Below are 12,122 nucleotides of genomic sequence, written 5' to 3' on the forward strand. Positions count from 1 at the left end.
TAGTATGAAACGTATACTTTTCAAAGGATTAAGAGTAAGAAACTGTGTACTCAGCCCTATGTGGAACATCATCATACACAATAAATATTGTGGATGAGAAGGTAAAAATAATGCAAGAATTGCTGGTTAAGGAAGAATGCTGTTAACTGCTGTATTCCAGACATGACCTGGCTATTGTACTCAAAAACTCATAGCATGTATAGTTACCCGCAGAGGATGGAGTCAGACAGATATACTTCCTTCAAAGATTGTGGAAATGCTCTACAGGTCCTACCTCTAACTGTGGATCGGTTGAAAGTTGATAGCTGCTTGTGGATAATTGTTTTCATTGGTAGGTTTACCATGCTCTAGTGGATGGCACATCATGCATATATAGTTAGCACTAGCACTAATTTGCCTTAGTAAATTGCCAAAAAGAAAAATAGAAGAAGACATGGGAAGGTAACCTGTGGGAGAATAGAAAGAGGTGAAATGGAGAATGGATAGGAATGTGTTTTATTGTGTATATGCATGAAAATCACACAAGTAAAAAAAATACATAACAAAAATTGTATTGCCTATGCTGAACACTGATTTCTGTAATTAACATCCTGAAAATAAGAGTGGTAGAATTCATAAGGACAAAATTAAAACAAAAAGGACACCCAGATTCTCAAAACTCTCACACTTCATGAGTCCTGAAATTATAAGGGGAAACTTCGTGCCTGGAGGCAGAGAGAACAATGTAGATCTATTTGAAGCCTTGGGAAAATGATATGGGTATCTGGATCCTTCTGAAGCAGATAAAGGATGACACCTGTCCATCTTGTACAGACTTATTCTAAATATTAGTGAAGATCTATCTTGAAAGAATATTTAACCTCCACTTATAGACTATCTAGGAGTCTACATGAAACACTGAACAAAATTAAACAAAAGAAAAAGAAAAAAAAGAAAGTAAAAAAATCCCAAATGCTTTTAATGGAAATTAAGAATATATCAAGGAAAAACAAGGGGAGATTGTTGTTTGCTTTGTTTTGTTTAAGAGCTGGGTAACCAATATTTTAGACCTTGCAGTGCATGTGGTCTCTGTCACAGATACCAATCTCTACTTTGTAGTATGAAATTAATTATAGATGGATGTAATTCATTAGAAATAACTACATACCGATAAAACCTTATTTCCAAAAAAAAAAAAATAACCCAAAAAGTAAAATATTGTGATTTTTTATTTGTATTAGTTCTGAGATAATGAATACAAAAAGAACAAATGTTTCAGACTCAGGTATGCATTAGGCAGGTTTTAATCCATCAGTTGAACACTCAAGAAGAGATTCCTAGTGAATAATTATCTACATTGGTTCAGTTAGTGTTAAGTCTGAGGAGACTCATTCTAATTAAGTTGATTGAAGTCGAAAGACAAAGCTCTATTTTGGGCTGCACTGTTCTCAAAGCAGTGTAAAATTTGTGTTGACCACAAGCAAGCAAGCAAGCAAGCACTGATTCATTTGCTCTTTCCTGTAGGTGTGATGTATCTGGCTGTCACAGGCTTTTACCGTTGTGACTTTCCCACACTGATGGATTGTAATCTCAAACTCTTAGCTAAAAAGTGCTTGTCTGCTTTTTTTGCCTTCTAGATCTAGCTCTGGCCTCTCTTTTCTGCTCCTCCTTTCTCCCCATTCCCCTCCCCTTCTCTCTCCAGGTGCTCATGACTGACCTCTTCTCTTCTCTTCCCTTCCCTTCCCTTCCCTTCCCTTCCCTTCCCTTCCCTTCCCTTCCCTTCCCTTCCCTTCTCTCTTCCCTTCCCTTCTCTCTTCCCTTCCCTTCTCTCTTCCCTTCCCTTCCCTCCCCTCCCTTCCCCCTTCCTTTCACTTTCCTCCCCTCTCCTCCCCTTCCCTTCACTTTCCTCCGCTTCCCTCCCCTCCCCTCTCCTCCGTCCCCTTTCCTCTCCCCTCTTCTTCTTTCCTCTCTTCTTTTCTCTTCTCTCTCTGTCCCCTACTCCTCCCTTTGTGCTCTCTCTCTCTCTCTCTCTCTCTCTCTCTCTCTCTCTCTCTTTCTTTCTCTATGATTTTCTGTCTCTACTACTCTCTCAACTCCCCTCCCATGCCTTGAATAAACTCTATTCTATGCTATACCCTATTCTGTACTATACTGTCATGTAGCTGGTCCCTCCGGGAGGGGGGGAAGGGGTGCCTCACCACCTTCCCCCACACCTGACTAACTACCACCAAATGTATTCCTTCTCTTCTTATTTTTATAAAGCACAACAGTCTCTGCTTTTAATGCAGACATGCAGCAGACAATACAAATTTAATAAATAAATAAATAAATTTAAAAAGTCCGTCTACATGAAGCTAAATTTTGGTAGAGTATTTTATTACATCAAGAGAAATAAATCTAGGTCAGTAACCCATCAGTCTTTCAACTGAGTTATATCCAGTGCGCAAGATGTTAAATTTCAAAAATCGTTAAGATACAATTATAAGATGCAGTTATAACTTAATTTCAAAAGTAAATTTAAAAGATATGCTTGTAAGTCAAATTATTAATTTATTTTTTATGTGTTTATATTTGTCAATAAATGTACTGTACCAAGATGGTTTTTTTTTGTTTTTTATTATTTTTTTATTCAATATATTTTTTATTTACATTTCAAATGATTTCCCCTTTTCTGGCCTACCCACTCCCCAAACATTCCATAAGCCCTCTTCCCTCCCCCTGTTCTCCCATTCACCCCTTCCCACTTCCCTGTTCTGGTTTTGCCATATACTGCTACATTCTTCTTTACATCATTTGATGTGTGGATTATGTTTTGGGTATTCCAATTTTCTAGGCTAATATCCACTTATTAGTGAGTGCATACTCTGATTAATCTTTTGAGACTGGGTTACTTCACTTAGTATGATGTTCTCCAGCTCCATCCATTTGTCTAAAAATTTCATGAATTCATTGTTTCTAATCGCTGAATAGTACTCCATGGTGTATATATACCACATTTTTTGCATCCATTCTTCCATTGAGGGATACCTGGGTTCTTTCCAGCTTCTGGCTATTATAAATAGGGCTGCTATGAATATAGTGGAGCACGTATCCTTATTACCTACTGGGGAATCCTCTGGGTATATGCTTATGAGTGGTATATCAGGATCCCCCAGAAATGACATGCCCAGTATTCTGAGAAATCACCAGACTGATTTCCAGAGAGGTTGTACCAATTTGCAACCCTACCAGCAGTGGAGGAGTATTCCTCTTTCTCCACATCCTCGCCAACACCTGCTGTCTCCTGAATTTTTAATCTTAGCCATTCTGACTGGTGTGGGGTGAAATCTCAGGGTTGTTCTGATTTGATTTTCCTAATGACTAATGAAGTTGAGCATTTTTTTTAAATGCTTCTCAGCCATCTGAAATTCTTCGGGTGAAAATTCTTTGTTTAACTCTGTACCCCCATTTTTAATAGGGTTATTTGTCTTTCTGGGGTCTAACTTCTTGAGTTCTTTGTATATATTGGATATTAGCCCCCTATCTGATGTAGGGGTGGTGAAGATCTTTTCCCAATTTGTTGGTTGCTGATTTGTCCTTTTGATGGTGTCCTTTGCCTTACAGAAACTTCGTAATTTTATGAGGTCCCGTATGTCTATTCTTGATCTTAAAGCATATGCTATTGGTGTTCTGTTCAGGAACTTCCCCCGTACCAGTGTCCTCAAGGGTCTTCCCCAGTTTCTTTTCTATTAGCTTCAGAGTGTCTGGCTTTATGTGGAGGTCCTTGATCCATTTGGATTTGAGCTTAGTACAAGGATATAAGGATGATATATTTGCAATTTGCATTCTTCTGCATGCTGACCTCCAGTTGAACCAGCACCAATTGTTGAAAAGGCTATCTTTTTTCCACTGGATGTTTTCAGGTCCTTTGTGGAGGATCAAGTGGCCATAGGTGTGTGGGTTCATTTCTGGATCTTCAATCCTATTCCATTGATCTGCCTGTCTGTCACTGTACCAATACCATGCAGTTTTTAACACTATTGCTCTGTAGTATTGCCCAACTCCTTCTACAAAGGCACAATTACACTGTTACCAAAACCACACAAAGATCCAACAAAGAAAGAGAACTTCAGACCAATTTCCCTTATGAACATCGATGCAAAAATACTCAAAATTCTTGCCAACCGAATCCAAGAACACATAAACACGATCATCTACCATGATCAAGTAGGCTTTATCTCAGGGATGCAGGGATGGTCCAATATATGGAAATCCATCAATGCAATCCACTACATAAACAAACTCAAAGAATAAAACCACATGGTCATTTCATTGGATGCTGAAAAAGCATTTGATAAAATTCAGCATCCTTTCATGCTTAAAGTCTTGGAAAGAACAGGAATTCAAGGCCCATACCTAAACATAGTAAAAGCAATATACAGCAAACCGGTAGCCAACATCAAACTAAACAGAGAGAAACTTGAAGCAATCCCACTAAAATCAGGGACTAGACAAGGCTGTCCCCTCTTTCCTTATTTTTTCAATATAGTACTTGAGGTACTAGCTCGGGCAATTAGACAACATAAGGAGGTCAAAGCGATACAAATTGGAAACTAAGAAGTCAAACTATCACTATTTCCAGATGATATGATAATCTACCCAAGTGTCCCAAAAAACTCTACTAGAGAACTCCTACAGCTGATAAACAACTTCAGCAAACTGTCAGGGTATAAAATCAAATCAAGCAAATCAGTAGCCTTCCTATACTCAAAGGATAAGAAGGCTGAGAAAGAAATAGGGAAATGACTCCCTTCACAATAGTCACAAACAGTATAAAGTACCTTGGTGTGACTCTGACCAAACAAGTGAAAGATCTGTATGACAAGAACTTCAAGACTCTGAAGAAGGAAATGGAAGAAGACCTCAGAAAATGGAAAAATATCCCATGCTCATGGGATGCTCATAGATTGGCAGGATTAATATAGGTAAAATGGCTATTTTGCCAAAACCAATATACAGATTCATTGCAATGCCCACCAAAATCCCAACTCAGTTCTTCATAGAGTTAGAAAGAGCAATTCTCAAATTCATCTGGAATAACAAAAAACCAGGACAGCTAAAACAATTCTCAACAACAAAAGAAATTCTGGGGGAATCAGTATCCCTGACCTCAAGCAATACTAAAGATGTTTTTTTAAGTACAGAAAATAATTGGGGATTCTAATTATTTTTCAATCTCTGAAAATAAAACAAATGGAAATTAAAATATTCAACTTTAAATGTTAAATTTTACATAAAAATCAATATAAAATAATGAACCAATTTTTATATTTTCTGTTGTGTGCATCAAATTAATTACTTTCCTCAAACTGTACTATTCATCATGGCTGATCATTTCAAATACATGTTGTTTTAACTATATTGTATCCTTATACTATATCTTAACTTAATCCTAGAAATTTACAAATAACTGTGTCTGGCATATTTATGAGCAATGTCTTGGAAGAGAATGTTTTGCTCCCAATGCAGTAAATTCCAAAGAATATGTTTTAATGAGTGATTGTGGAAAATAACTGCTTTCCCCATTCGTAAGTCAGGAATCTACTTGAGTTGCAGTCTTCTTATCATAAATGGTTATTATGATCTGAATGAATTCTTGAAAACAATTGCTTGGAGTGGACAATTTCACTCATGTTCTACTTCCTGATGCTTATATTTTTGTACCTGTGAAATTTCATAATTTTCTTCTCACAGTAGAACAAAATATTGCTATATCTTAATGCATTTTTTTACTGAATCCAAATATATATTAGATAACACTGAGATTAGCTCATCTATTTTAATCTTTTTACATCCATTGCCTGATCACCCTTGGTAACACAAACAAAATTATCATACACCTTAGTCGGTGACAGAAAGAGATTTGCTTTTCCTACAGACAATCTTTGCAGTTTTATAGAGCCATAATTGACTATCTCTTTTATGAATTCATTTAATTTGTCTGGTTTCAAGTTTTCAATAGTATGTATCTCATAACGTTTTCTGGAGATCTATTTTGGGTCAGAAAGGAAAACATAGTAAGTTGTTAGCACATACTACTGTAATATTGACTGTATTTAAGGACTGAATTATACAAACTGATTTGAGGACAGTATTCCATTGAAACAATAGCCAGCAGGAACACAATAAAATTGTTCCCCTGGAGAGATGCTTCCAAACGTAGAATAAAACAGGTTTTAATGTAGTAAGTGATTAATGTATTAAGTAATGCAATGAAAAAAGGTCATTTTTCCTTAAGTTTGTTCATTTTCAAGATCCTCACTTTACCTTTGGTGAACTATATTATACTATAGTTATATATTATACTATACTATTTTATCATTATTTATGTTAACTAATATAAAGTTATATTAAGATTCAGATGGTATTACTTTATATTTGAAAAGTTGAAAGTAGCAAAATATACTTTGATGTAAATTATTTATTAAGCCAATTTGTTTTATTATTAGGTTCAAAACTGTAGCATACATTTAAGAATAGTTTATAAAATACTCTGTTAAAACACAAAATTGGAAAATAATGATGATTGCATCATAATCAAAATTGAAGTTTCAGAAGTGGACATAAAATTTAAAAATTAAACCAGATATTAATATAAGGTGGCTAATCAATAGATATGTAATATTTAATTAGTATTCTTATTAACTTGGGAAAAGATACTAGTATAATCCACATATGATCAAAATGGGAGTCAAAAAGGCCTTCCACAAGAGCTGCAAGTGTTCTTAGCCTTTGATCCATCTCTTTAGCCTCACATTTAAAATTTCAGAAAGGCTGATTATGATTCTGAATGTGGATAGTACATGGTTCTTATCCATATATGGACACTGTACAGACATTTTGTAAGAGAGAGAGAGAGGTGTATGTCTGTTTGTGTGTATATGTGCACAACTAATTATAGCACTTATTTTCATATGACTTAAGTATGAGGAACTTAGTTTTGTAAGAAACCTTCAAGTATCCTAATGTGGTAGTAATCCAAGTATTTGCCAAATGCCGATTAAACCCTCTGTTGAATTTGTCATTACCAGTCTATTTAGACACAAACAGGGAAAAAGTATGAAAAAGAACTTGACACCTTCTTACAGCTAAATATGTTCAGGAATTTTGAACTGCTGAAGTACTCTCCATCTCTAATTCCCTTATGAATATTATCAGAAACTATAGATGACTCCAGGTGATCTTCTGCTCCAAATATAGGCTATATACCGAAGTAAATGGTAACAGTGCTAATACCTGTCAAGAGGATGCAGCGAGGTTATGGTCAGACACAGAAAGAGAGAAGTCCTAGAAGTTTCTGGAAGTAGTAGATGGTGCTTTATAGTTCAGAATTTAAGAGGACTTACTAGACTGGACTTACTGGACTGACTAGAAAACATGTCCATCAAACTAGGAACACACTTTTGAATATAGAAAGCCCTACATACAACCCTAAGATGGTGTGGTAAACTCATTTTTGTTTCATGTAGAAATTTTTTTGTGTGTGTGATTCAGTACTTAGAATCATATTAGATATGGTAAAAGCTGGTTATCTGGTCATGGGGATTCAGTAGGTATGTAAGTGTTCTGTTAGTTACCTAGTGAGCAGTGTTTTATCCATAAAAAATTATTGACAAGAAAAGCTGAAGTTACAAACAGGAAGTTTCCTGGAAAACAGAAACAATACATTGGGGAGGGGGTTAGAGTTTTTTTCCTACCCCACACAGCAGAATGTTTAATAAAGTAATATGGGATAAGATATTTACATATGTGCCATGTATATAATAAAAGTTCTAACAAATGGGTTATTCTTTGAGTTCTATCTTTTGTAAAATTTCTGACCTAAATACATATATGCCAAAATACAAGCAACATATATTCTATCATTGTATTTATAATGGCTTTTTTATAATGCAATATCTATGCCTTAGCATAAAATTTTAAAAAATAATGGAAAATAATAATAATCATGTTTAATTTCAATGTATTGGTTTTCTGTCATTTTCATTGTAGAAATGAGTAAACTTGCATCTTTCACATAGCATAAACAATACATAGCATGAAAAGATGTCTTAGCAACTTTACTTTGGACATTTGAATATAGAAAAAAGTCTATTTGTATATCATCTAGAAAAAATTATATAGCTCTGTGGGTAGCAGCAGTAGGCAAATATAAAAATATTCTTGAATTTTGAAAAGAGCTGCTCTTTATTAGATTTTACATTTTAAATTGGAAATACATTAGCATACCCCAATCATTTGCTCTATTTTGGTGCATACTGTATTTTCACATTTTGGATAACCCCAATTTCTTGAAGAATGCAATTTTCCACAAGACATAATGCAGTGCTGAAAGGTACACAATTCTCCTCCACTTTTAGTTTCTCTTGATAACAGAGCCTGCCCTGTGCTCGATTATGACCAAGGAGAACTCAAATGCTGTCATTCTGAGTGACAACGTAAACATTGAAAAGATTGGAAATTTGATAAGGTTGAAATAAAATATGGGTCTTGGCAGCTTTTCATTGTTATAAAATTGACTTCAAAAAGATTGATGCTTTTAGGTATTATTTTAAGTCATGTCAATTATATTTGTGATTACAATTTTATGAGAATATATTTATTACTATGGGTTATTTTTAATGAAAACTTGCTCTATTCCTCACAGGTTCTAAATTAATTTTAACTTGTAATTATTCAGACATTTAAAACAGTCACAGTTCTCAACAAAACATAATGTTCCTGTGTAAGCCTGAAGGCAAATGGTGTAAGGAGACTTTTTTATTCTCTTCCCATAAGTAATACAACAGTAAATCCCTGTGGTAGGAACTTGACTATTACAGCCTCCCAGATGATGAAGTTCATAAAGAAAAGTATGTCCTGTGAAATAACATATGGCAGAAATGTCTCTAAAATTTCTGGTAAAAATGTTTGTGCCATTGAATGTTAAACCAATTCTATTTTTGATAGCCAAGCAAAAATTTGTAAAAATAATAACTCCTATCTTTGTCTCTGTCACTCCATGTGCATACATATAAAAATAAAAATAAACACGGCACAAATACTGAGCATATTTTGATAAATTTCTCTAGTTTTCTTGTTTGCATAAATATTTATTTTTGCATAAATATATATACCTATAGTGGTACTATTCTTCAGTAGAGTCTGTCACATTCATTCATAAATACCTTTAACACATTTCATGTTAAAAGTGGCAAACTTAAAACATTTTTCTTATACTGCGTTTAATATGTAGACTGTTTATAATGTACTCAAAGGCACATTGATAATACCAAATTTTGCTAATATGCAAAACTAAAATTAATGTTTCAAAGCATTTCAGGATAAGTTTATAGTAATGATTAATGGCAAACGTTGCAAAGGTGGATTGTAGAGGCAAATTTCTAGATATTGTCTGGGGAGCACTGGGACTTTAAGATTTAATGTTATGAAACCATTATAACATTTTTGTTTGGTTATTTGGGAATGTATATTGGGTAAAAATTGAATACATGTGATCACATTTTAATTTCTGGTGGAGATACATAAATGGCAGACTCTCCCAAACCCTGCCTAAGAGCATGAAGATAGTATAGGCACACCATTTTCTAAAGAAATGTTCTTAAAATGTAATGGTAAAAGTAGTGGAAAAACATAAAGGAGGAGTAAAGTTTATAAGTGGATATAAACCAAAAATTTCAGAATACACACGGTACACCCCACAAACACAAAGAAGCTAAACTAAAATAGTAGGAAAGCACAAGTGAGGATCCTTTACAAGGGCCATCCTGGCGGAACAGCAAATGCCTTTAGAACACATGGGATGCTGCCCACAGGTTACCACAGCCACGTGGGTGAGTCTTGGTGTGGCACACCCCAGAGGACTATGTGTCCTACGGATCTTATGGTGTTATGGAGTACTGCTCTGCTTTCTGTGTTCACATACCTTTTAATGGAAGAATAGTATGAAAACTCTAAGGGGGCTTCTGCCCCTCACTGGGCAGTATCTCTGGCATTCACAATAGAAATGCTTGATCTCTTTCGGGCAATGATGCTGGAAAAGATTATGATACAGTCACTTCCCTAGGAAAAGACTTAGAGATGCAGATTGTCAGCAATGACCACCATCCTTAGAAAATATTTGGAAAAATAAAGTTGTTAGTGAGCAGAGCAGTACTCCAGGATGTATTACTACTAGCTGTGATGTAAAAAAAAACCTCAGGGAACAATGTGAAGTTCATAAAGGCACACTCTTATTAGTTAAGCTAGGGCCGTTTTATAGTCAGGGAACAAGAACAACGGCATTACTAGCTGACTTGACTCTCTCTGGATCTGGACTGGTGATGATTGATTTCTTATATTAATTTTGCCCTCAGCTTCTGTTAGGTCATATTCGGCCAGATACTGAGGCCTAGTGTGGGAGCCTGAGCCTTTGCTCGAGTTTAGAGACCTGTCTTCACAGCACGACCTATTCAAGTCTACCCTTTCCTAGCTACCACTGATGTAGAATAACATCATTGGCCCTTTCAGTCACCCCATACTCTCTGTCACCCTTCCCAGCTCCCTGCATCATCTCACCCCACCGAAAATCCCCACCTCCTTCCTCAGCCCTACACAAACAAGAGAATGAAACAATAAAACAAGTTCCTGTGTTTTTCTTTTGGGGCCATGACACTCACCATCCCACTTCATCTCCCAGTGGACCCTGTAGGCAGAGAGCAGACAAGCTTCCTGATAGGACTTATTAAGAACTGCTGATGAGTTGATATGCATTTCGAAGATTAAAGATAGATATGCTGTTTCTTATATAAAGGATAATAGCTATGATTCTTTTAAGATTTTTACAATATTAGTTTTAAAGATAAATATTAAAATAATTGTTCCTTTCTTTGTAACTGCAAATTGCCACCTGCCAGTAAGAACAACTGGCTGAAAAATCTACCTTTGCTTGCTTACACTTTGTTGATCTATAACAGGTTGCTTGGATACAAATATGTGTGGGTTTTGGGGAGTTTTTTTTTTCCTCTACTACATAATGGCATTTCTTTTAAAGGTACTGGAAAACACATTGGTTTTTCATAATCATTCAATAGAAGAAAGTTTAGTTGTAATCACATTGTAACTGTGTACTGCTTGAAAGATTTTGTTGGTATATATAAGCTATGGAAAGAATAAAGAAAGGGTGGCTGGAACATTGTTACTTCTATCCATCAACTACATCTGTGTAAAGTTTGTGTGTGTGATAGTTGTTTCTATCATCCATCAACCTTGTATGTGTGGATAAGATTTGTGTGAATAGGGGCTGGAACGTTGCTACTTCTATCCATCAACTGTTTGTATGTTTGTATACATGTAAAGCTTGTCTGGATGTGTATTGGAGTTTGCTCCATTCCTCAATTGTGTGTATTTATGTATGTATGAAAAGTTTGGATCCTGCTTGCTGGAGTTTTGCTCTAATCATTCTATGTGCATATGTCTGTCTGTAGGTATGTAAGTGTGTATGTATGCATGCATGTATGTTTGTATGTATGAAGTTATTAGATTCTGTTTCATTCACTCAGTGTGAGTGTAAGTACATGTTTGTGTGTGTATGTATGTGTGTGTGTGTTTTCTCTTTCTTTCTCTTCCTCACTGGCCCCTAGAAATTAACTTTTTTAATTGCTGGCTGCCTTTGGTAAGTATCTGGATCCATCCCCATCAGCTGCTCTCAAAAATGATCTCTCAATGCCTACCAGCCTCAGTTTACCCTCTAGTGCCAAAGCTTGTATTTGCCAATGCTTGAATACCACTTAGAAGTGGGAACAAAATAGTCATAGGAAGCAGAGGGATGGAGGGAACTGGGTAGGAGAGGGAACAGCTAGTGGAATTGGGGGCAGGGCAGGGTCAGGCATCAGAGAGACAAGAGAGAGTCCTAGAAGAATGAATGGGACTAATATGCAGCTAATGGGGGTGGAGCATGGGTAGAGTCTCTAGGAAGTCCCAGAGACCCAAGATGAGAGAGGCTCCCAGGAGTCTGTAGATGACCTTAGCTAAATGTCTCAACATGGGGATATGGAACCTGAAGAGACCACTTCAAGTAGCTAGATAGGATACTCAGTGGAGAGATGGGGACGCCAACCTACCTA

This window comes from Apodemus sylvaticus, chromosome 15 (assembly GCF_947179515.1).
Source record: "Apodemus sylvaticus chromosome 15, mApoSyl1.1, whole genome shotgun sequence".
NCBI lineage: Eukaryota > Metazoa > Chordata > Mammalia > Rodentia > Muridae > Apodemus > Apodemus sylvaticus.